General features: G+C 41.5%; 1 protein-coding gene across 11 annotated transcripts in view; it reads left to right on the top strand.

The window, feature by feature from the left end:
- Nucleotides 1–11,576: 11,576 nt before the first annotated feature.
- LOC123977332 (fidgetin-like) overlaps nucleotides 11,577–27,447 on the top strand; it is a 58,261-nt gene continuing 42,390 nt past the window's right edge. For 6 of the 11 annotated variants that reach the window (XM_046060028.1, XM_046059999.1, XM_046059948.1 and 3 more), the window contains exons 1-2: nucleotides 21,468–21,538; nucleotides 22,951–23,195. The gene's annotated coding sequence lies outside the window, so the exon portion shown is untranslated. Of the gene's footprint in view, nucleotides 11,710–21,467; nucleotides 21,539–22,950; nucleotides 23,196–27,447 lie in introns of those variants that run through there. The other 5 variants (XM_046059956.1, XM_046060018.1, XM_046059990.1 and 2 more) reach the window with 2 other exon arrangements.

Below are 27,447 nucleotides of genomic sequence, written 5' to 3'. Positions count from 1 at the left end.
ATAATGCTACAAATAGGAAGCCTACTGACATTAATATAGAATACAAAACATAAACTCCACAAACAATAGCCTTTAACAGCTTCACAGCTGACTCACTGAATTGAACATGTATTACGTAACTCCGAATGAGCAAACAGAGGTGAAGACGCGTCTCAATAAATCATACAATAGCAGCAGGCACAAACAACCATCTGAATTGTTCATTACTGCTGCCACTATTGAGCTGCAGCACAGTTTCCCCTGACACTATGTGTGGGTATTTCAGGTTTTGGCATCATAAAACAACAACTTTTCAAAGCAATTTCTTCCAGAGGAACATTTTATAATCTTTCTGTGACCCTTCTTTTTTCCTCCAACAAGAACTCTAAAAGACTCTGGTCTAGTTGTCGGTTTGTCACACTGTAGCTAGATAAGTTAGCACCAAAGCAATGCTTTATTTCGCCTTCAATGCACTAAAACTTAATTTCAGGTCCAAAGTAAATGTGAACAAATCAATTAATTCTTTAGACACACATTCCTGCGGTAATTTAGAGTAGAATGATATTCTCTGAGGAGTAGCCTTCAATATTTTATCTTAAATGAAGCTATTTAAAAAATAGCCTCATTCTCTAAATACCAACAGTTGTCACAATTAATTGAGTTATCAACTTCTTTTCACATGTTAATTTAAGTTCAGAGATAAATTCACTAAACATGAATGAAAAACTATACTTTGAGTGTATTGATGGCCTTCAGTTCTTTTTTTTCTATCGTGGCTTAATTTTTGCCATATGACAGAGAGACAATTTTTTTTTAAATAAACAAAAAAGTGTCCTTGTTGCACCACATTTGAAAGAGCCATCCTCTGCTTGCCTTTATTTGCTGTCTCCCTCAGTCCCTCTTTGTCTCTATGCTGCTGATAACATATTGAGCCAGTACAATAGGTCCACTGTGGACCAAAAAGGATGTTGGCAGGAGAGTAAATCCACTCAGATCCCTGTGGTTTACTCATCCTACCTCACGTCCCGTGGACTTGCCACTATACCTCCGGCCCAGCGTGGGCTGCACTCAGCCAAGCATGGTGCTATTGGACCAGCCATGGAAGCCCTATGTACTTTGACCCCAGAGGAGATTGGATCCTTGGTCATGGGGGAACTTAGCGACGGCTGCCTCCGTGGCACCGCAGTACGACTCCTGGCGGTGGGATAATGTGTTAGTTGTAGAGTGATAAGACTCCAGGCTGCAATAAATCAGGAGTCAATACAGGGTAGAAGAGATGATCCTCTTTACTTTCTTTACTAACTGCCAACATTTACAGTAAAGGATAAGTTTGTGATATATTATATATGCCATTAAATTGTCAAACCAACAATGCATCTGTGCTATCAAGCTTTGTGTGTTTCCAAAGCCTGATACATCTTATTCCTCTGTGCCTTACAATGCCATCGTTGTCCAAAAACTATTAAAAACACACCAATGAGCCACAGCATTGCTCTGAGTGAAATGAACGTAGGCACTGTAGTTTATTTTGAGGTGCTCCCACAACACTGTCCTGCTGCCTTAGTGCACCACATCCAAGGCAACAAATTTACTCCAGTTTGAGTAACGTCTGCTAAAAACTACAGTGTCTTTAGGGACTATGCAAAAAGTATTTGAAGTGGGGAGGGTGGCTGAACTTTATGGTGCACTTTTTCAAAAAGCAATGCCCTCCCCAGCTTTACTAAAATGTCCAATCCACTTAACTTAGAAAAAAAGGCAACACCCTAAATTAAATAACAGTGCTGAACCTGTTTAAAGAAATGTCCCTTCCTCTTTTTTGACCCCCTCTCCCCCTCTAATAATTTTCACACACTCCCTTACGTCTAAGTATTGTTTTTATTTTTTAATTGTTTATTTTTCATGGGTTTTTGTTGGCATTGTTAAAACGATATGCTACCTGCCTAAAAATAAATAAATTTGAAACATTTTAATCCTTGATGAAGATGAATTTACAGGAAGAATATTTTTTTCCTATCTGCTGATCTCTCTTTGTCAACATCTTAACTTTTTTTTTTTTATCTATGACCAAGATTTTACATGCGGCTGCTTATTTCAGCAGTCAGTCAAGCAATATTATAAGAAGGCATATCTGCCAAACGTAACCCTGATGATGTTTGAAATACACTCCAAGCCTTAACTCTGTTTAAAAAAATAAAATTAGCCCATCAACTTGGTGTACATTTGGCAGCAAAAAGGTATCCCTATATTTTTTAAGCAGGTATACTGCCGAATCTTTTGAAGGTGTTTGTCTATGGAGTGTCAAAGCTGTCAAATGATGTTGTCACATAAACATGTCACTGCGAGATCCAATATCTAGCCCCCGTCCACTCGCTGACAGAACAACGCCTCCTCTGTTAAATCCTTTCCTTGCCTGCACAGTATGACTCTCCATAAACAAACAAACGGAGACAAAAGACAGCCGAATTCTTACATGTCGAAATTCAACTCTTTGAAAGAAGGAAGCGCTTCCATTGAGCGGGTGAAACAATCAGCAACTGTCTTCCACTTAACTACCCATAGCTTTTGAATTGCATTAGAATACATGAGGACTCCTAGACAGCGAGGTGCTCTCCCCTGGTTCCTAATGTATGACTATTTCATATGGACAGGAGAGGGGGGCGAGGGTAGCTGTCTGCGGGGGTGATTGACACAGGCCCACATTAGGAGCAGCTTTTGGAAATAGGTCCGTGGAGACTTGGCGGATTGGGTCTGCTGAAGGAACGGTGTCTCCGCAAGGAGCCGTGCCTTCTTAACCCCACTCATTGGTATGCCGATGTGCGGGTAGCGAGCCGTGCTCCAAACGGCACAGCCTTCCAGACTGCCCCCCCCCCAACACACCACTATGCAGACACAATCCCACTGAGGACCTGTGACGATATGCAGCGTGGAATACTGAATCAAAATAGACTCCCAATTAATAATCACATAGTTAGTTCATTTTTAGGCTCCCTCTGTGCACACTGTGGCCTGCAGGAGAGCTCATCCGTCCATAAGTTTCAGCAGGGAAAAGTTGGGTTTAAATTTCAAAATGTGCTGCAACACACACACACACACAAGGCGTCAAACATGTCAAGTTTCAGCTTGGTGGAAATGAGAAAGCACAGGCCCTTGAGTCTGTCCCTCCCGTCCCTCCCACATGTGACAAAACACAGGCAAAATAAAATGTTTAAATTTGGTTTTAGATCTCACTTCTGGTCTCTAGAATGAGAGGAATAACATGTCAGCATTGAGACATACTCTGCTGTCAGGTAAGAAGACAGAATATCACTTTACCCTATTGTGACTTTGAACTATATGACGGTAAGCAGACAGATTGTTTTTGTCACAGAACTAACTGACCTTGAACCCAACCGTTCTCTTTTCAAACTCTTCCTCCGTACATCTAAAAATATTCCCATCAGAAGCAAACTGATAGAATTTACAAGACCTAATGTCATTGCAAAGAAATATTACCACAAACATACAGTACATATTTTTGTCTTTATTATTCGAAGGGAGTTATCATTTAGCAAGCTTTCAGGTCCAAGGTGAGACAGGAATATTTGAGTACGCCTAATGAAAGGCAATATAAAAGGTGCCTCTTGTGTTGTTTGAAATCAGCTTGTTTTGTTTTTTGGCTATGTTACATGTGCTGGCACTAATTATACAAGCTAGGTAGTCCTCGCACATTCAAAAAAGAAAACTCGACCATTTTTGACATGTTCATTTAAAGTTACTAATCAGATGTAAATATGCAAAGCAGGTCCCAATGGGATTTCTTTGATATGCAAATTGAAAGTGCAAACAAAGGTGGGGGAGATGAAGGTTTTTTTTTTTTCCCCCCAAAAAATCTCAGAGATTGTATTGTCATGACATTTTGTTGGAAAAAGAAAAATCTGAGATACCACCTTTGATGGCATTTCGTAATACCAAGGCCGGAGCTGGTAGCATTGCTGCAAATGTGTGGGCATGATAGTAAACATAGTTTCACCACAGCCAAAATTTTGACTCGTATTCATATATCAAACACAGCGTCCGATATGAATCTAGTCCTATTTTCCATTCGCCTGCATCAGAACATGTAAACAGGCATGACAGTGTTCTTCCCCCTCCTCCTATCATAACAGCAACTTACTGGCCAGTTATCTGTTTGATGGGATGTAAAGGGAAGGTCAGTGTTTCCATAATTCACTCCAGAACCATAAATCACATTATATGATCTCCTCAGCACAGGGAACTGGTGAGTGCTATTCACTCTGAATGCAGAAAACGACCAATTCACTGCTGCATAATATGGCACTTAGGGGCACAGCTGGAGGTTTTAAAGACTTTGTTTTCCTCTTTCTGTCACTTACTGTCTACCTGTATGTTCAGATTAGTCGTTGAAATCTTATTGGTCGTGAATGCAATCACCATTTTGTGCACGTTAGCACAATATTAGCAGTCCAGCGCTCTGACTGTGGCTGACAAAAGTCCCTTTGTGGTCAGCGATGGGAAGCAATGGAGGGAAACTGACTTTTATTGACACGAGGCTGTCAGAATGGAGACGGCGCCGCTGTTCATTTCCAATTTCAGCCCACAGATTGGAATCCGCCGCTGGGCTCTCCAGTGTCTCAAGCACCATTTTCTGAACCTATGGTGTGGAAAACATGATTTAATTCCTGTTCAATGCTTTTCATCACATTCTCCATCTCTCCAAATCGTCTTTGTGTGGCATCGCATTGAAGGAGTAATTGTGCATCACTGTGGATGGTGGAGTGCAACATCCTCTGGTAAAGCCAGGGGTAAAATTACAGCTGGACAGTTGCACTACAAAATAATATGTGACTATAGCTTGATTAATTATTTCTGTGGCACATATTTACTGCTTGTGAATGGCACAAAAATGAGACATCCTCAAGCACTGTTATCATTATATTTCTGTTTACAACACCGTGGTAATGTTCTTTTTCAGTGAAAGTGACTCAGGTACTGCAGTCACAGCAGTGAACACAACTACAACTGATGAAAAGTGACTGCAAACCAATACCTGGCTACATGATCAATATTTTAATTACATATTTGCGGAAAGTACCACAATGCTGCTCCTTCAAAGTTTATTCAGGCAGAAGTGGAAGATAAATAGATTTCCTCTTGCACTGGAGTTACTGCAATAGAGTACTTTTTTTTAGTTACACTCTTTTTCATCAGTCCTTTTAACTTGAGAAAAAAAATTGCATCACAAGCTCTTACTTTTTTCTGAAGCTTTCATCTCATGGCTTTCCCCAGTGCATGAAGTTGTAATGGAGGTGGTTTAGTTGGTATCACATGAACTATGTGTGGATTTTTGGCAATGTAACAGCAGTATGTGGTAAGTTACTTTAAAAAATTCAGTTTTTTTCAGTCTAATTACTCATTAGAAAAAGTAACTGTACTATGTGTTACATTACTTTCCATTACTCAGCTCACTTCCCTTGAAGTTGCTTTTCAACATACCCAAGTTACATTTTCTGTATTTAACACGGCTGACTGACCATTAACAGCTATCTTAGTGCTGGTGATTACATGCAGTTGTTAAGAAGTTCCATCCACGCACACAGGGAATCTGTGTGGGTTCATACACCCTCCATCTCTGAACAAAACACATCTGATTCCTGAATGTAGGCTTAACTGGCCTTATTAGCTTGTTAAGCCATCTTGATAACGTTGGCAAGTCAGCTAAGAAGATGCAACATAATAGGCCTTTTTCACAGCAGACAGTTTGACTTGTCATAGTAAGTAAATTCAGGTGTTACTATAAACATTAACGATGGCTCTGTTCTAGTGTCCCAGTGAGCCATGAGAGTGTCACATTAAGTTAGTAAGCACAAGACTGGGACCCTGAAACCAAAGCAACTGAATCTATTACAGTAGGGTGAACATATTGTTAAACCCCCAACTTGGGACCTTTAAGTGTTCATGCATGAGCACATGTGTGCGCTTCTGCATGCACCACAGGCGTTTTTTTCAGGATGGGGAACAATTAGACAGTGCTTAGCACACCTACCAACAACATGGACACAATGAACGCAGCATTGTCGTTTCCGGTTACTTTATGCAGGGAGGAGCTCTTTATCAAAGACCAACTTTCTCTTAGTCTTGACAGCTAACCGATATACTCGGAGGTCAGAAAGAGCCGCAAGCGTTGCCTGTGACTCATACTAGCAACAGCCTCGATGAAACATTGATTGACTGACACGCATACAGGCAAATTATAATTAGTGTTGAATTCAGACCCATGGTGCATTCAGTTTTTATATTGGGTTAGGTAATAATGAGTGGACATGATGAACATTTATGTAAGCGCTGAAAACAAGTTTAATATTATATATAATTATTTTAACCTGGACCTTTTAGTGTTTTACAGACATTTGTCGGGACTCGGGACACCCAGCTTGAAACCAGGATGTCTGGTCAACGCTGATTGCAGTCATCATTAATTGAATTATGGACACCTGTGCTTTTTATACTGTGACATGTCAAATTGTCAGGCCTCTGAGACAACTTTGAGTAACAGAAGGGCTGATAAAGAGGAGCCAGCCCTGATCCTCCAGTCAATACTGACACATTCTTTATTTATTATGATTTAGTAGGATAACCAAACTGTAAACTGTAGGGGTGAAATGTTAATGCTCAAATTGTTGGTGAATTCACCTGTAAATTGACTTATTTGCAGATATGTGTTGGCATAACGCAAGCCAGGTTCATATGCAATGAAGTGTGGACTTTGATGAATAAACACTGCACTTAGCCTCACAGATGAGAAACATTAATTATTCTGAATGTAAATGCAATTCATTTTAAAGATTGGCTTTCAATATTCATTTTTAATGACTTGGCTGACGTACTGATATCTCAGTTGTGCAGTTGTGTGGTGGAGTTGGGCAGAAATATATATAATTGCTTTTTTAAGATGAGGAGATTTGTCACACAGAAGACAGAATGCACAAAAATATCCATCAAGCCATGTATGTTTTCCTACTTGTTGATGGGCTATTGTGGCAAGGCTGGTGCTGGAAGTATGGAGGGACAAATAGAAAGAGGGATTTATTATCCTGTATTGAAGTTCGCCCCAAAAGAGCTAGCATTTCACAGGAGCTGCACGCTGACCTTTCCGACAGCCAAAAATGTCATTGAAGGTTTAAGGCAAAGAAATCCAGTCGTATTTAACCAAGCCTTCAAAATCTTTGACATTTCTTCTGATGTTGCCACAGGATGGCACCCTGAAGACTGGGAGCTGGCCTTCTCATAGAGACTTATAGCTTTCTACACATACAGGCTTCACATGGAAGCAGCCCTTGTGCAAACACCAGTCTACGCTATGAAAAGAGGATTTAGAGATATGTCATCGCACCTGATAGAAGATATGATTTGGTCCTTTTTAAAAGCCTCTTTTTGGCATCTTTTCTGTCACACGAATAGGTTATTAATTAGCAAAGACACAAAGACAAAACTTTTTTCACGTTTAAATTTTTTCCCTCTCTCACTCTTCGCAGTTTGTTCCCCCTTCAGTAAACCCACTCATAATGGCTCCCCCCAACACACACACACACACACACACACACACCCACACTCCACTAAATCAGTATGGTGTCAGTCCGCATCTTCCCTGCCACTCACTAAATTGGAGAGAGAGCTGCTCTGCGCTCAGGCAGAACTAAACTAGGAAGTGCTAAAGCTGGAGGCAGAAACAGGGGACAAGGATGGGGGTGGGGAGGGAAGAGGGTGGGTTGTGAAAGAGAACACAGGGGTGGAGGCGTGTGTGTCTGTGTGTGTGCGCGCGTGAGTGTGTGTGAGGGGGGACACACTCAACACCACTGTATACCACCGCGGTGGTCCCTCACTGATTCACATTCCCCTAATGCCAGTTGGCAACCTCTTGGACAGGCACACTCTCTCTACGCACACACAAACAAATGCACACACACACACTCAGAGACTCACTCACTACCCCCACACTGCCCACTCTTTTAGAAAATGGACACAATGGTGTGGATGGGTTCGGCTTTAGATGAGGCACAGCCGCAGATTGAAGTCTTTACACTTGCGTAGTCATCTCGGTGGATTGACATCACCCCCAGGAAAGAGGCTGAGCTACTGAAGAGCTAACCCTCAATCAGGAAAAACTGAGGATATGGTATTTATTGGATCACTAAAGCAAGAGTATTTTGAAAATGTAAACAGCTTTACCTATTTTCATTTACTGAATACATTATTATTTAAGCAGCCATAGATCTTAATCCAGAATTAACAGAAATATTTCTCCCTTTTGCAAAGATAGCGGCTAGCTGCAAATTATCTTATGTGTTCAATAATATTAAAATCTTCTTTGTGCTACTTGGGGACAGTCTAAGTTAGCTAGTCTGTCTGCACTTTCAACATGTTGTCATCCCAGTGTGTCAGATAACTAACTAATAACTTTAACTCAACTTTTACTTTTGGTTTCAGACAGCGGATCGGTTATATTGGACTTACTTGCAAGCCCGGGACACACAAACCATGTGCATCAAGTGCAAAAGCATCGGTATTTGACGCCCTGGCATGAGAACAATTTCTGCTGAAAACAGCTGCCTGCAAAAACGATGAGAGTGGTGAGAGTGAACCAGAACAGTAAAGTTGCAGGTTGTTAAACAAAAACAGCTGAAAAATGCTAATATGCTCTGTAGAGCTTAGAGGAACTGCAAATTTAGTGAAAATTCTCTGTGGGTTCATCACTGCAAGCAACCAAGTTGTTACCTGGCACCAAAGATAGACCGAAAGTAGAAAGCCAGTCCAGTCCATTGCTGCTTATGATTATTAGGCTTTTTTGTTAGGAATTACAGCCCTCTCTGCTGGCAGAATTAAAGGGAAACTGATTCCAGGTGTTGGGGTATACTTGTATAAATTGAGTTGTATAAAGCATTTTGTGCATCCAGAAGGAGCTGTGTTAAGTCTAAAAGATGTCCTCAAATTATGTCACTTGAGTCAGCTTCAGTTGGAGACTACAAGTTTAAAAAAGGATAAATCTGGTGGTGTGGAGTAGGGTTGGGCGATGTCTACAAAATTTCCATCGGACAATGTCTATAATGAAACATCAGGATGGACGATGTCATTGGGTGCACCGGCGCGCACACGTGCGGGAGGGCAGCAGTCGTTATGTGCAAGTGTTCTCGCACAGACTTCAGCGACTGAGATTCAGATTCATTTTATTAGCCATTTGCAGTATAAAACCACATTGGAGAGAGGCGGGGCAAGCTGGAGTGTTTACCTGAGGTGAGTGTGTCAGAGTGTGGGGAGAAGAGATTTCCGAGGCAGGTGCAAAGCATACTTCAAAACAATTATAAGAATATTTGTGGTCATTAAAACCTGCTTTCACAGGGTGGTATAATGTGAAAATTTGAGATTATTTTTTGCTGGGGGGGTGGTGGTTTACAATCACGATGCCGGCTCAACGTGGTGATGTCTGTCAGCCATCGCCGATGGACGATGGCATCATCTATCGGCCCAACCCTAGTGTGGCAAGTAGGCTTACCAGATATACGTAGCCTGCTCCTCATCTCACCTTGAGGCTAGAGGCTCCAGGCCACCATTACTAGCTTGACACACCCGACACTCTTGACGGAATTGTCTGTGATCAGGCTGCATTGTCGGTAATGTAGGCACAAGATTTTTACAAGGAAGAAGAATGTGTGGAATAAATAAGACGATATCTCTGGTTTTGTCCATGGTTGTATAATAAGACCTGGATAGGGTGATTAATAAACTATTTGATCATAAACCCATTGTAGAGCTATAAATGGTGATGAAACAGCAACAAAAGTCAACAAATTTATTTAATGTTTTTCCAAAAAATCCTAAATCAAAGAATAAGAAAAATTACTTTTAAAGGGGCATTATGTAGTTTTCAGCGGCCACTTGCGGTGCGGTTCTAAGATTTCAACCAGGTGTGTCTTCGTACGCGTGCTTGAACTTGAACTCATGAGCGAGCATAATCCGAAACACAACCACTTTCATACAGAAATAAACTCAGGAACACCAGCATGCAGACTGTGGCTTTTCACTCAGACATGTTCAGGTTCTGTTACTTCAATGTTCCCGTCTCAGAGGCCACTCAACACCGGCGCCGTACCTTTCATTCAGCGCAGCAAGCCGCATATCGGCACAATACTCCCGAAAAAGGCAGAGTGACAGCGGCTATAGACAGACAGAGCTGGAAACTCAGGTATAATCTCCCACTGCAACGTTACAGTAATAGTTTTATAAGCTGCATCCAGAACTAATCCGTGCTCGTTAAATGATCACGGTACATTTACTGCATTTAGCTGACGTGCTACATCGTTAGCTCACCTGTTGCTTTCAGTAAATATCTTTACTATCTGTGAATCTGTCACCGGAGGCTCAGCAATGTCAGCACAGCTAGCTGGATGATAATGAAACGGTTAGTGAGCTGGAATGGATATTATAATGAGATTGTGTCACACTTTATAACAGTTAGACCGCAGTAAGTAACTTTACTGTAACTAGTGATAGTGGATGGCTCTTCCTTCCTCTGTGTTGTTGTGACTGTTTTGTTGCAGTGTTTTATATTATGTGGGTCACGTTAGTTACAGCGACTGAGAGGTGGAGAAGCTGTGTACCTGAGTAACGTTATTGGTAAAACCCGTAGACTGTATATAAAACCCACAATAAACATAAACTGAATGTTACGAAGCAAACAGCGGCAGGTCCGAGTTACTGTAGCGTTAGCTGGCTGCTCCTGGCTGCATCACTATAGGCTAACGTAAACAAATCGCTCCACATTTGCTTTTTACTGTTACATCCTCTCTGCAGGCTAAATCAACAGTGGTACACAGGATAGTAACATGGGTTGTGTTAGTTGGTGAAGTAATGTGGAAAGCTAATGTTATATAACTTTGCACCGGATAACATTAGCAACTGCTCACCATTAGCCTGCGAGCTAACGTGACTTTCTCTGTGTTTCTCCAGCTTTACTAATGCTCACTTTGTTCTTACACGACATCATCTGAACCTGTTTGGTCTGATGGGCTTCAGCACATAAACCTTTATTGTTGTTTTGGATCCTTACGCGGAGCCTGTGTTTTGCTGTCAGCCGGTTGTTTTATGCTGTTAGTGGACTGCATGTCGTTAGCTGCCGTGTCGCTGTAGTGTGAGAGAGTCTCGGGAGCGTGCACAGGGCTGAATCCGACCCGGAGACTTCACATTCAAAGCAGAATAGTGGCTGATGCAAGCAACGGAGAAAACAGGCGTGTGCTTCATTTCTAAGTGTGTTTTGAGCCCACTGACAATAAGACTGATTAAATTCATTGAAAAACTTACATTTGGCCCTTTTAATGGACACATGTAATATGTTTTATACTTTCTGTGAATATAATCCAATTAATCTTATTTCCATACTGTATAGACGCCTTATTTTGATAACCGGACATTGTCACATGTTTATCCTCCTCACGCTATGGCGGGCTGCCATGGTCTCGTTAATTATTGCTCCACGGATAGTATGTATCATAGCAACCATAGCGTCTCAAAAAAAACGCAGCTAGACGTTTTCAGAACAGCAGCTGGTGTTTTCAGCTGGCAAAAAACGCTTTGGTGGACATGGAGTGTTAGTCGGGGACACCCCTGCTTTCTATTATAAATTTTTTATCTATGGAGGTTTTATAATTTTAAAACTTTCCACGAGCCGGAACTTGCCAGGTGAGCAATTCTCATTGGACTGAATATGCGCTCTTTTTTGTAATAGACCATATTTAAACCAGTATACCCAAATGTAGGTGCTAAATTAGTAGCCTAGCTAGCTATTTAACCAGTTTAAGTTCCTGCCTATCAAAGTAGACAAGCTGTTAAGCTTTTTTTTTCTGTAGAGCAGGGGTATTCAATTAGAATTCAAAGAGGTCCATTTAGAGAAAACTTCCCGAAGCAAAGGTCCAGAACATCAAAATGACTAACTTATCATAACGTTATCATTCAGTACCATAATGTATAGATGTATCAACATGTGTTTTTAGTCAACAACGGACTGTCAGATCAAATAATATTTCAAGAATATTCACTGTCAGTTTTCACATCAAACTGGAGGGATAATAAATAACTACTCTAATAAATAATTCAAATTAGTGACCTCTGCTGTAGAGGATGTTATTTTGTTTTCACAATGTTGTGGAATGACACAGAGATATGTACAACAAAATAACCACTTATCACTATATTTTATAAAGAAGATATACTGGAACAGGGACGACTTACTTTTCCACACAGTGGCTGTTATCTTTTCAAGGTGAATTTAAGTGGTTGCTAGTGGCCAGATTTTGAGGAGAAGAAGTGCAGAAATATTTATCAAGGCCAAATTGTTTAGGCTCCCTGAAAGTCTGACTCGTGTATAGCCCTTTTGGTTTAACCAACCCAAGCAGAAAGACATATAGAAAAGAGACAAATAGAGGAATCTCTTTCTGTGATGCAGGGGAAAGAGGGCAGAATAAAAACACAAGAGGTGCATATACAGTATACATTGGGCGTATATTGCTTTTAGAATTTGGGGAGTACTGTACGTCTCAAAACTTTATATTAAAGGATTCACTTCAGGTGTTTTTTTCATTATTAAAATTGATATGAGGTTCCAGACACAAACACATACACACACCTGTGTGTTTGGCTCACTGCCAGGAGTTGTGACACGCAGACAGACTATAGTTTCGTCCATCTGGCTGCGCTATCACATTTCACTTTTTTTAACATTTACATGTGCATCTTTATTCACGCTCAGAATCTCAAACCTCTGTGATTCTATTCAAGGACTGAATGCGTGTCAGCTCTTACCTTGAATCTTGAACAGCATGTGTAAAAGACACGTCTATGAGCTTGGGAAGACCCTTCTATTGGCTTAAAAAAACATGTTAGATTTGATGTGATTGTTTGAGTTTTTTGATATGTAATTTTGTAATCTACCAGTTTTGTTTGTGTCCGGTGTCCTTTCACAGGAACAATAGCAGTTACCTTTTGCTACGGACTGTTCCCAGCCAGTCATTTAGAGAAAGGAAAGATTTTCTATATGAATTAATTACAAATGCTTCGAAATGTCAAGTATAGATAAAGCTTAATACCCTGTCTCCTCCCTTCTGCAACAGAGAAGCTTTTAAATGGCTCTCTGCCAGCCCCTATCTGCCAAACGACACCAAGGTTACTGGGAGAAGCTGAAATATTCATAATATATGCAAAACCACCGCTGTCCATGGACAGTGTTCATTGGAATTCAAGAGCGAGCTTCAAACCTTTGACAACTGCTTAAGTAATTAGTTGCTGGGAGAGCGACACCCCCCCCCCCTCCTCTCCACTCCCTCCCTCCGCATTGCTGCTAAAACTGGCAAGTAAATATTAGAGCATTTTATCTTTTCAGTTTGATAGTATAATTGAATATGTTAAGGAAAGGTTGTGGGATTTTATGTAATCTAAACTCATCTAAAGATCGTTTGATATGAAATAATCCATTGTTTAGATTCAGCAAATTGTGTGACTGAAGAGATGTTTCACTCGGCTGATTTGAATTACAAAGCCTGCATCACTTTCTTTTTCTTTTAATGTATTTTGAAGAATTGCACCAAATTGCACTAAAGGCCTGCTCTGTGGTCGAAATGAGTAATGTAAGTAAAAGGTTTCAAGAAAGTAAATACATTTGCAGAATGCAATTTTAACCAGAAATCTTAAATTTCCCACGAAAGAAAGGTCTCACTGCATGCTAATAAGTTATGTAATACTCAGTTTTGGTTGTGAACAAGGTGCCTCATGCCTAATTCTACTGTATTTGACTTACAGATTTCGACCAATGTATTATTAATAGCAGACAACAAAGAACAACATGTTTTGTGTTGAAACAATAGGAGAATTTAATGTTGAACACAGGCCTGTGCTGCCTCTCTGCTGTATCTTCACTCTCCCCCCTCTGCAACTGCTAGTCACTGGTCAGTTCGTCAAGGCTGGGAGCTGCTTCACAATGAGAATCATGCCCGAATTGGAGCTGAGCCAAAGCCCATTCAAAGCAACTCCTCGTGCCTAAAGCATTACCCCAGCTTATTAATCTGAAGAGACCGTGTTTTTGTGTTTACTAAGCATGATTCCCTTCTAATTAAAGCAAAATAATTATACTTCAAAGGAGCAGGGAGGCAGGATAACTGTTCAAAGACAAGAGCACCTCTTGTCACAAGGAGAATTGCTTAACACAACAATGCAGGACAGCAAAATTAATCAAATGGATTGCAGGAATATTAAAGTCTTTTTATTTCACAAGTTTAAGTGCTAAATCAGTCAATTTCACATACAGCATCACGTATTAATTAACATTTCTGAACACCTGTATATGATAACTAAACGATTGGATATATTAGGCCTACAATGAAGTAATTCATGATTTACTGTCTTATAAGTGATTAGGAAAGCAGATGTCCTCTCTAATGATTAATCATGTATAGATTCATTCAGTTTCCACACATTTTATCCTTGAAGTTTTGTAATTTATTGATGTATTTATATCACAAAGATGCCATTTAAAAATCTTGTGATCATCAAAAGCTCGACTGAGCAGTTGAAAATTAAATTAAAATGAATACATTTGATGAAATCCCGGCAGACTAACTGAGTGGAATATGAACATGTAAGCCTGACTCCAAGGCTTGGTTCAGCAGCCATGGCTGGTGTGAACAATTGGACCACCCCTTTTTACGAGCACAAGTGTCCTTGTCCTTGGTATGGCGAAGGTCGATGTGTTCCCCCCTCTCTCTCCCGCTGTGGCGCTTCCACTGGCCATTCATTTGGGCTTGTGATGGCTCTAATAACATCTCCATCACATTAAAACCGAACCAGGCTGAGGAGATGTTAATACTCCCCTGCACTCGCTGCCGGGGAATTGGTCATGTATTACAACAAGTGCTTTTTAAGAGCCTCTGTGGCCAAGTCTGTGGTGGATATTCATGGCTGCCTGCATGTGAAGCTCTTAACACGGTGGATTTTCAAGTTGTGACAGTTCAAGGGAAGCGGCGCTGTTAACATATTCAGAATGGTCCTGTAGCAAGGCCGTTCCTCCAATTCCTCTTTGCATCTCCACTGCTCAGCTGACAAGGTTGGCTGTTTCTTTTTTCTTTTTTTTTTAAGATGGAGATTAGAGAGGAATGCTACAAACATTCAACTAAAAAGCAGGGTCTACTAAAAGGATAATGTTGAATTTAAAGCACTGTAAATAAATAGGAAAGTGGATAGACCCAAAGTGGACAGGCAGACAGACAGACAGATCTTTTAATCTTTCGAATTTATACCGGAAGTTGAATGATTTTCTACTGCTCTCAAAAAATTAATTAATTTAACCATGCGCCTAAACTATTTTTAAAAAACTTGATCTGTATTTGAATTCCACCTTTCAAAGGAAAAAAAAAGTCTTACCTGATACTTAATATAAATAAAAGCTGTGTAACTGTTAATATTTTGGTTCGAAAAATGAATAGGGAGGTTTCAGCAGGGAGGAATACTCAAGTAAAATTGCATTGAGCCATTTGACATGATTATCCGTATAAAAATTGGATTTGTATAGGACGCAGTTAAGTTAGTCTGAAATGTCTATGACAGAAAATGGGAAAGCTATTGACAAAAAACAGGCAATGGGAGACAGCCAAATGAAAAAAGCTGGTTTTAAGTGTCTGGGCCATCCATTGACAAAAATGATTTTGCATGGACTTTTGAGACAGTCCCTAACTTCACCGCATCAGTTTCCCATCGTCTGTCAAGTCATGCAGGCTTCCAGATCATGAGCACTCTATGATTACTTAACCGTTTTATTGTGTCTGTGTGCTGAGTTTTCACACTGAGAAGAAGTGGTCAGTGGGGAGGGGATTGTACAAAAATTCACATCTGTTTAGAGCCTATTATCTGTTCATATCCCTGTAATATATTTGTTTTTGTTCACATTCCTAATGGAAGAGATTAAGATAGATAGGTGAAAGTTGGGTAGAGGCTGTGGTCCTGGGCTAGCTGTCACATTGGTGAAGGAGGGATTGATGGCAGCCATTGGCTAGCGAAGATGTATACATCATGTTGGTCCAGGGCTGCTGCATCCAGATGGACCTGGGCCATCCATTGTCTGTCAGGGACACAGCTGTCTGAGAAATGCCATCCTCCTTCTCCGCCTTTCTTACACCGCTAACGAGTCTAACACCCGCCACATAGGGTGATGTCGTCTATAGGGGAAGGAGGGTTTTTTTTCTGTCAGCGCACAAGGTTTTCTAGAAGCAAGTGAATAGTGATATGATAGTTTCCCGTCAGAGCTGCAAAGCTCACAGTGATAGAGTGGTATTTCCTTTTGTCTGAACAGAGGAAATATGACTTTCAGTGTAATATTTGAAGTGTTAGGATTTGAGAATCTAGACGGAGTATTTTGAAAAAGAAAAAGTATATGGGAAAAGAAATGGTTTTACTTATACTTTCTTTCCAAAGTCAATGAAACTTGTGAAGTGCTGGAATGTTTACATTTTTCTTACGCGGACGAGCTGGAGGTGAAGCTTCACTGATTAAGGAGTTTCTCCACATAGTGGTGCAAAGTAAGAGTTGTGTTTTTATCATCCTAACTCCAAATATGAATAAACATACCAGTAAGTGTTTATTTGAATTTGGTTTGTGCCTGACAGTTCATGCTTCTCTGCTGTTTACAGGATGTCTGAGTCCTTAAAAGGAGATTATGATATTTTTCAATCTGCTTCTCATTATCATAATTGTGAACAACACATATCTGAGCCTACAAGGCTTACAAAATAAACTTAATAGATCATTTCAAACAGTTTGTTTTTACTACATGCTTGTTTTTCATTAATATAGATCTGGAATGCTTTAAGGTGCTCACGATGCTTGTTTTGCCAGAGTTTCACAAATCTCAACAAGTGCAGAGTTGGTAGGGTCCATATTCTGAACGGCCACAGTTGTGAAAATATGACCTAGGTTGGAAAATACCTTAATTTTCCAGAGTGTGACATTTGGGGAAATACGCTTATTTGCTTTCTTGCGGAGAGAGACTAGGAAGATTTATACTACTCTCATATCTGTACACCAAATATTAAGCTACAGCCAGCCGTCAGATAGCTTATCTTAGCATAAAGACTGGGAGCAGGAGGAAACAGCATGGAGTCCACATAACCACGTGTCGTTTTTAAGACTTAAAAATTATATATAATGTGTTAACCGGTGTGCTTTAGAAATGCCGGTAGTTGGATTATGTTACCTTTCAGTGGAGCTGAGCTAGCTACTTCCAGTCACTGTGGTAAGCTAACCATGTCCTGATTGTAGCGTCATGTTTATGTATTTGAGAGTTGTGGCAATCCTCTCGTCTAACTCATTCCTTTGACCAAATCCAAAGCAGGTGTACACACTCATCCACCGACTCATACACACACATTCCAGCGAGCCGGCCGGCCAGTTCATCGCTTCCCTCTGAGGTGTGAGGTGGGACTAGGGAAGCATGGAGTTATTCACTGTCTGCCTACTTGGTCCTAATAGTCTGGCACAGCATGACTGACGCTGCCCCTCTCAGCCGTGATTGAGTGTATCGATCCTGAGGTGCTGCCGCCTGCGTGCTCCCAGGAGTACCAGGCGGGAGGAGACCAACAATCAGATCCTTCACTGGGGGAAAAAGCCCTCCTCATCTGCCTTAATCATCCGATCGATGATTAGCGCGCCGGCCCACTCATGTCTTTCTCTCACTGACAAAGACATCTCCTCAGTCTCTGCTTGCCACTTTATAAAAAACAAAAATCCTCACTTTGTTCTCTTTAATTTCGTCCTTCATCCTGCGCTTTCTGTCTTTTCTATGTTTGAGCGCTGCATTGGATTTGGTACGAGTGTGTGTGTAAATAAACACTCTTCAGCGAAAAGGCCTTCTGCTGACCATCCATTTTTTTGAGTAAAAGTGAGGAAGATGGGGAAAGAACTTGATTAGAAGGAGAATGGGAGCAATGCACAGAGAATTAGAGGCAGAGAGAAAGAAAGACAAAGACAGAAGGGATGTAATGGAATCTGACAATAGGAACTGTTGAATCACCAGCTGCTTTTAGGGGTTGAGATGTTTCCAGCCCTCTCTCCTCGCCCCCATAACCCCTCCCTGCTGTCGCCAGTAGCCAATGGTGCACTTTTCCCTCCTCCGTTTGCTGCTGATTGGGCGGCAAATTGCTCCCATCACCTGGCATTAGTCCAAGTCTCAGCAGTCGAAGCTTTTAATCTGATCATTATCCTGGTGCTAAGCGGCAGCACCACAGCTTCTGTTTGCTGGAGCAGGATATTGTGGCTGATAGAGTGAGGCGGACAGCCATAGAATTTCAGATCCATCTCTGTTGAGCCCTTTAAATGTGTGGATTATAAGAACTGGAACAGGATCATGTGACCTCTCTGTCTTCTCAGGAAGCCCCTCTCTCTGTCTCTTATCCTTTCCCTTTTGTTTTCCTCTTCTTCCTCTATAAATCAAGTTGTTTCCACATCCAAGGTTACCTCCTGTAAATAGATTTTGTATCCACACTCCCACATAGAACACAAAGCAAGCAAATAGCAGCCTTATTTTGCCACTCAGCACAATTTCCCGACCATTTCACCATCTTCCACCCTCCTGTCAACATGTCCTTCAGTGTGGGAATCATGCTTCAACATATTCTTAAGAGTTTATTTTTTGCCTTTCAGCTTGCACAAATGGAACAAGGCCCTTTCCTGCATGAAGCATCTGCTGAATGCCAATAGCGACTGCTCAAATACATTTACAGGTGGAAAAAGTAGCTGAAGGAACCATTTGTTCTGAAAGCCACGGACAGAGACAACAGGAGAAAGACAGAAAGAGAAATATTAAGTATACTGAAGTGGAAGCTCTTTTTGTGAGCCATCCACTTCACATCTCCAAGCAGCGTACTCGTCGAATTTTGTCACATTTCAGTAAAACTTTTCAAGGCTGCTGCCCTCTGCCCCACCAGCGACAAGAAGTGAAGTGCTACATCTGCGAAAGAAATACCTAAGCAGGCTGCTTGCAGATGATGTTTCTTTTAGCTTTTGTGTGTGAATGTACATCAAAAACCTATATAATGCATAGTATCCACTAATGAGCCCATCCAATGCATGTTGACTACAACAGAGTCTAGCACATGATTACAGCAGCCCTTTATCACGCATGAGGAAAATACCAACCAACAGCTTCTGAGTGCTCGCTTTCAATTACCTTCTATTAGGAATTCCAGTATCTACTACCCCTCACAGAGAACCCACTCCTGCTGCCCACCCACTAACCTACACACACTCAATCCAGCACCCGAATGGGCTAAGAGCCAGCAAAACATGGCAGCCGGCGAAACAATGCATGATGTAAGTTTTGAGAGCGTCGAGAGGCACTTCACGGAGAGAATCAGCCCGCACCATCTCTCGAGATGTAAGGGTGGGTGGGGGGAAGACGCGGAAACAAAATGACTGTTTTTAGAAGATCCACTTCTTCCTGATGAAGCAAAATCATTCTCCCTCCTTTGGTGAAAATGGCTCTTGTGGATACAGAGGATAACTAACACTAGAGATGGGTAGTTATTTTTCAAGTGGCATTCTCTAACTTGCAAATAGCCCCTCAAATCTGTGTGGAGGGCTTTTCTTCAACATAAATGCTGGAGGGTTCCCTCAAAGCAAATGAAGTAAAGAAATTAGAAGAGGCATTAGACAATAGAGGCATTTGCTGAGTGTGAGAAGTTAATCCAACACTCGCACGGAGCGTAAACAAAGAATCTGTGATTCTTTTAGTTTTATGATAATTGAACAAGTTTATAGTTTGTTGACTGTGGCTCAAACCCAAACTAAGAAGAAGTGATGGACATAAATGGATCTCCCTGCAAGTGACTAATGTGTGACATCAGTCTTCACCAATGCCCGACTGACTGTGTCAGTCCATTTGGCGTGACACGAGACAACCACCCTGTTGTTTCCCTTCCCTATTCTGGAGGAGTTGATGGAGGGAGTTGATTGTTGTGTCATTCCCATGACAAACAGGAGGCAGGGGAACCAATTAGTTGCGACGGCATTAAACATTCCCCTCAAACCAGGAGGAGACATAGAGGTTTGCTCTAGTCTGCAAGTGGCTTAATTATAAAGAGGGGATGTTTTCCCAAGGCCAGCGCATGCAGACATATTATTAATTCATTCGCCTAGCTTGAATACATTGAGTTTTGCATGCACTGTGCTTTGGACCCATTTGTAGTCACATTTTTTTGTACTGCTGACCATGCCTATTGTGTATGCAACATTCAGGACAGAAAAAATGAGGTTGCAGACAGACATCTGATAATTTAAAATAAATTAAAAAAACCCAAATGATTTGGAAATTTATTTATACTTATAAGAGCCTTCAATTGCAGTACACTTTCTTTTCATAATCCTCTTCGGGTTCATGGGCGGCAGATATATCAACATACTGTGTGCAAAAAGCACAAAGACAACCTTAGCTCACAAATCTGTCACAGGGTCAGTGGCAACTCTATTCATTTCACCGATCTATTTCAAATGATTCCAAAGATATTGAAAGTAACCTGCTACTTTTTACAGGTCTGTACCATAGAGGTCTATACATGCTGTTACCGCAGACTGTGCATATTATGTGTAGGTATTTGACGGAAATCAGAATTGTGAGTTATCTCTTCTGATGCTGTTAGGTACCGACAGTCTGTGAATTCCAGGAAATGTGTCTCATTTATTTATTTGTATTCATTTTTGGCTTTTGAAGAAGCCACTTCCTTTCAACGAGCTTTGCCTACTTTCCTAGATTTCCCAGAATTTCCACAGAACAAGAATCCAGACGTGGGTTGTGTTTAGTGTTCATTTCTTCAGGGAAAACTGTGATCCACCTATTTTCCACCACAAAAACAAGGCGAACATTTAATGAAAAGTAACATTTGAAATTTTCCTCAACTAATAATAATGTAAAATTCTGATCGCTACTGTTCTCCACCGGCCAGAACAATCATTTTCTCTGTCGCTGATGTTGTGTTGCGTTAATGATCAGCAGCTTGTGAATATCAGGGGCCTGAGCGTAGGCTATAGCAAGACCAAGCGGGAAGCTTCCGGCCTGAGATGTGAATCCAGTGCGCAAGTCCCATACACCTGCATTCTATCGAACGGCCAGCAGGGGGCGACTCTTCTGGTTGCAAAAAGAAGTCCGGTTCCATTAGAAATAATGGTAAAATGACACTACTTCTCAGCTGATTTATTACCTCAGTAAAACACTTTCCTAATGAGTTTATGGTCTCAATCGCTAGTTTCATGTCTTCTTCAAGACAACATGACGTTCATTTAGGAAATTATTGTCCCATTTGGAGGAAAATAGACCATAAAGCAGAGTATGTTTCAGGGCGGGGGTTTATCTGTGATTGACAAGTCGATACCATGGCGACCTGTCATCAGGCTAGAGTTACTTGTAACCACGGCACTGTATAAATATAACCAGCAGCGTTGAAAAAGCTTATTAGGAGTTGGCAGTTCATTTTCTCTGGTGAGTACATTTAGTTTTAAGACTGTTGTTCACTAGACAAAGTTATCAGCCCTAGTAAAATGACAGTTAAGGTGAATTACAGATGCACCTAGCTAAGCACGTTAACTAACTCCACAAACGGCCGTTAGCCTCACTATCTCATCCAAATATGGTCACTTCCGGGCACTATCTGGTTGTAAAAAATCAACATCATCAGCCAAATCAGCCAAACTCGAGGCTACAAGACAGCAGTCCACAAACCACCGGGTGACGTCACAATGACTACGTCCACTTCTTATATACAGTCTATGGGCGAGACTCTGCCTGTTAGCTTATGATAGCTGATCTTGGAAGGGAAAATCTAACATGTTTATCGTGTAAATTCATCTACAATCTCACTGAGAAAATCACCAAAAGCAGCAAAAGAAGAGCTTGGAAAAAACACGGGAACATGCGGGCCAGCATGCTAAACTGTAAGCTAACGTAACATTTTGCTGTTACATCCACAGCCCCTGAAAATGTTACGTTAGTTTTAGCTCTTCTTTTGCTGCTTACGGGTAGCTATCTTTTGTGTTTGTAACTTTTGGATAGGTATGAGTGCAGGTTTAATGTCAACCATCAAAATCTTTCACTAGATGCTCACTAAAGGAATATATCCATGTTAATGTTATTATATTTCAGCTTCTCATTTCAAGCTAAACCCAGACAGTGAATAGTATTTTAGCTGTAGCCACAGAATACTATATATAATAATACATTTGCGTGAAACCATGCAACCAAAGTTTCACTGATGAAAAGCAGACTAAAATGTCATTTTCTTTTGTTTACTAAAATTAATAAAAGTTAAATGTGGAAAACTCTATCAAAAGACTAAATGAAAAGCAGGTGCCTAAATTTAACACTGGTTGTATTCATTGTAATTGGAGAATTTCTACGTGATTGTTATCACATATAAATTCATGAATATTGTCGCAATAATGGAGCTTTCAAGAATTCACTTGCTCTTTGATTCTGAGCGAGTTATAGTTTTCTTTCAATATCCGCTGCTGAAAAACATCACAACATGACATAACACCTCGCCCGTGAATGGCCCCTTTTCCATATCTATTTAAGTAAAGACACACCACCAATCAACAAAAATGGCCCGTAAAAGTGCAGCACTATTAGCCGTCTTTCTCACCGTGTTGACGTTTTTCAGGATGGATTTTTTTTTTCCTTCCTGCCGGGCTGCTGCTGACTTGTTGGACTTCACTGTGTAAATGGTTCACCACATATGGCAGCTGCAAGCTTTTGGGCCAACTTGTTGAACTTGATGGATAGTGAAAAGGCCTTCGGGCTGCGTGTGTTGGCCCTCCCTACCCCATGCTTACTTTCTGTCTTTCTGTCTTTGCTTTCTCCTCTCCAACTTACTCTCTGTGCCTATTGATTATCAGAACTTCCTCGCAACACTCGGATATATTAGCTACTCTCCTCAGCGTGTCTTCGCTGCTCTGACTGCTGGAGGTTCTCCAGCACTCTCCAAACAGGTCTGATCCTTAACAAAGGTGAGGGGGCTGGAGCTCGTTGTGTTCCAGCACAGCAGAGGTGAACGGAGAGAGGTCTGTGTTCCTGGCACACAATTCCTTCAGCACGCTGTCACGTCTCTTCAACTCTCCCCCTCTCTGATGTTACCTGACAGGTGAGGGTGTGTGTGTATGTATGTTGTTTCATGCATTCTGCAGTTGGGGCGGGATAGGAGTGGTGGGGGGTGGGGGGAGTGAGAGGAGGGCTGGGGGTGACGAGGAGGTGAGGGAGGAGGACAAACAACAGGATATGGATAGGGTCGAATTGAAAGGGGTGCAAGGTAAAGGATAGTAGGAAGACAAGAGGTGGGAGGTAAGTAAGTAGGAGACGAGGGACGCACGGTGTATATGTGCATTGTGGATCTATGTGTGTCTGGGAGTATGTGGGCATCTGTGTGTGTGTCTGTCGATTTGTGTATTTGTTTGTGAGTGTACCGTGGACAGGGAGGGTGTGTGATGGCAGTGCCTTCAGGCTCCTCCAGGCGTAAGAATCAGTGAGCAGGTGGAGCGCACCAGCATCGCTGTCTTCTGACGAGTCCCCGCCGTCTCCTGTTTTGTCAGGACCCCTGGAGCGAAGACCGGGGAGTGTGCGTGTGTGTGCGTGTGCGTCTGTGTGTTGACCGGTTGGGATGCACTATGATCATTAGGATTCACAATGGCTTTGACAGCGGGGCTCTGGAGCAGTGGACACAGCATATGCCCAGGGAAATAACTGGTTGGCTGACTGGTTATCTTACTGGCTGGTTCGCTAACTGTGTCCACCCTGCTAATAAATTCAGATCTTTTAATTCAAACAGACTTTGCTCTGGATGTAAGGCTCACTCTGTGCAGCCAACTGGTCTGTATTGCATCAGGCAAGGCCACAAGTCTGAATTATTAGTTTGCTCTCAAAGTTGTGATTCATTTTGCTGCAGTCTTGCCTCTGTGAGTGTCAGAGTGGACACTGTTGATTGATTGTTGATTTTGTAATGTGAACATTTGGGGCTGCTGCCACAAGATAAGGGCTTTTCTGCTGTAATAATTCTAGGGATAAATACCAGGCCTGTTTCCCCACAAGCATCATTTGTTCTTACAAGCAAGCTCTTTTGACCGAGTTGAATGTAAGTGTGAGTGTGTGTGTGTGACTATCCTAAGTGTGTAAGTGGCTCAGGTGGTAAAGAAAGGACGTCCTAATAATAGCCCCCTGTCTCCACACTGGTCCACAGGCTGTAGCCGTATCGATTCTGCCTCTCCATCTTCCGCGTTGCCCAGCATCGTTATAGACCATGTAGCGAGGGTTTAGTTTGGAATCTTGTGCTGCGCAGAGCAGCTCCGACCTGAGCTGGATAAAGCTGAGCGCCCTGGGGGGAGGCAGTAGTGGTTTTTAATTGTTTGTAGTGTTAGTTGGTCACGCTGGAGGCAAGCTCTCCAGGGACAGGCCTCCAGCCCGGGTCCTGACCTCGCTACTTGCACACAAACAGCAATGACAAAACAAACTCACTAATGCACACAGCCTCGCACAGGTAGACTGGAGCAACAGTGTCTGCGTACGCACAAACGCTACTACATGCACATGCATACATGGGTGATCCTGGTTTATAATGATAAATCAGACAAACAAATTTGTGCTAATGCTGAGACTATTAAAAGAATATATTAAAAACATCTTCCTCTAACTTGATGTTTGCCACTACTCCACCCATCACACACTTTATTTAGGGTCCCAATTGCGCTGTAAACTTCTGGTGCATGTAAGAAAATTCAACTGTTTTTCCCACAAGTGAAAAAGAGTCCCATTTCATTGTGCATAAATTAAAGAGACTAAAGCCATTAATAACAATCACGCACATATACTGTATTTTTTTAGTTTTGGAAATGTATGAGGTAAGCTACATAATAAATGTGCTTTGATTTTTTGCTTAAGTGCCTTTTAATCGTTTGCGAGCCTGTAATCATTCCTAAGAGTGAGAACCCAAATGGACTTCTCATAAAGAAAATTTAAAATCTTCTCTGCACTTCATTTTTTTCCTCATCTGCAGAAGCAGTTGTTTTATCCTTTGATCCACAGTACATTAAAGTAATACTGTGGGTTTGAAAAACCATTAGATGGCCTTTTGCAGGGCAGCAGGTCTCTTTTAAAAGCACTGTGAACCTCTATACAGATCAGGTTAGAAACTTAGTTAAAGGCACAATAACACATAGTCTCAAATTAGTTTTAAATGGTGTTAGCCCTCAAATAAGACCATTGACTCCTGACCTGCGCTGCTGCGGTCCAATTACACCTACGGCTTATTCCTGTTTTCAGCTGCGAGCGAGACAGTGAGTTCTCAGATTCAGTCGAGAGTTAAAATATTCACATGGTGTGTCTTTTGTCTTTGACCGCCTGTCTTACTGCCCGTCATGCTCTCTGTCTGTCTGTCTGTCTGTCTGTCTGTCCGGGTGGCAGGGCTTGTTGAATAGAGAGTGGGTCATCTCCCTGACAGAGCTCAACTGGTAGTTATGGCAGCTTCGGCACGGCTGGCTGGCTCCACACAGTCACCAGGAGACAGGGGATCATCAAGCGGCTCCGCCACACACACACACACATACACGTCTGTGTTGGACACAATCATGCGCTCGCTCTCATAGACACACAACATGCACACATCATAATAAGAGTGGCAAGATAAAATTGTAAGATCGTTATGACAGACAAGGATGTATTTGTCCATTTCCTAACCTTATTTGCAGCTTACAAATTGTCATATTTCTATAGGCCTACTGTCAATAAAAAAGGCTTAGCTAAACTTAAGTTAAACTGAAATTAAAAATATTTTTTGACAAGAAATCAATATACATATAAACATCCTTAGTGTTTGTTTCAATGTGTGCGTTTATTTGGTTGAAATTGTAATTCGCTATTTGTATTGTTTTTTTTAAGTAACGGCGCCTCCTATTTTAGCATTCTCCAGAGGACATGAATTCCTGGAATCATCAGTGTTGCTACTATTTAATCAGTTAAATAAAATAATGCTGAGGGGGCTGATGTTTTTAGCTGTTGCTTAGCCCAGTACCTTTCTCTGTGACTCCGTAGTTATCCGTGTCGTGATTCCCGAGCTTAGCTGCTAACACTAGCCAAATCCCCTCCTAACACAAGAGCAGGAGCTGTCGATGCCTCAGCTGGTGCTAAAATAACAATGAGCAACAACAGCTAGTGCGCATCAGTACAATTGTTAGCAAGCTAGGTTAGCCGGCTTCCACTTTCCTAGATCGCTAGCTGCCACGTCAAATGACTGGAACGCAGTCTTACCCCAGTGGGTCCTCCAAACTGTCCAATGCTGTAAAATTGCTCTTGGCTTTTAACCAACACTATGTAGACTTCTTGAAAAATTCAAATCAATGTTTGGTGGCAAACATTATGATGTTCTTCAGTTAGCAGCGCTCCGCATCTGTTTACGGCATGTCTCTTGGCTGAAGCTTGAAACCTGTTTCCACAAATTTGTCCACAAAGAGTTTTATCCTCTTTTGAAAAATGCACAATAATATATGTTTTTATTTTTTAAATTCACGTTTGTATTACATTTGAAGACGATTTAAATTCCAGTTCAACTACGCAGTTATCAGTTAAAAAAAAAGTCATAATACCCCACCAGTGAGCCTCCCACTTATTCCACAAAGCCAACAGTGTTTTAATCTTCTACGCCACTTAATGTCCCATTTAAATGTTCTGCAGCCTTCAAATATGAATCATGAATATCTGCACCCGGGGGTTGGCCAGCACAGTCTATTAGAATACATCACTACCGTACCAGGGGACCACTTTGTGCATCCTTCTAAAATGTATCGTATCTCCACAGTAGAGAGGGAGACATGACTTCATGTGTCTTGTGATGTAAGTATTATTACAATTCATGAAATTCAAACACTTATGGCAGGGCCATTAATTTGAACCATAAGCTGTTGGCGGGAGATTTACAGTGGAGTTAAGGGCGATCACACCATTAAAGGACTTGGGAGGAAGACAGAGAGAGACTGCGAGAGATAACTGGTTAGAGCTGGAGCTTGGCAATGGAAGCAGCGGTTTGAATTTCTTCATGTGTAAGTGCAGCAATTAATATTTCTGTTTCATGCTCTCAGGTCAAATTTGCAAACATTTCCGTCAGAATTAGAGAGGGAATAGTTGAGTTCTGAAGGTTCACCAGTTAAAACATAACCCCTGCCTTCTGCCTTGGCTCCATCTCGGTCTACATACAAAGCGCTGAATTTTGCATGAGCGCCTGAGCGTATAGCAACTGGAACCCTATAGCTTTATTTACTGATACTTCCTTGAGGCGTCTCACTCACACAGCCCATTGTGAATAGAGTGCGAGCAGCTGAGACCTGTCTTCCGTCGGTGCTGTGTGATGGTCT

Source organism: Micropterus dolomieu, linkage group LG01, assembly GCF_021292245.1.
Source record: "Micropterus dolomieu isolate WLL.071019.BEF.003 ecotype Adirondacks linkage group LG01, ASM2129224v1, whole genome shotgun sequence".
NCBI classification, from domain to species: Eukaryota; Metazoa; Chordata; class Actinopteri; order Centrarchiformes; family Centrarchidae; genus Micropterus; species Micropterus dolomieu.
Note: the sequence above shows the minus strand (reverse complement) of the source record. Positions and strands in the feature narration are given on the sequence as shown.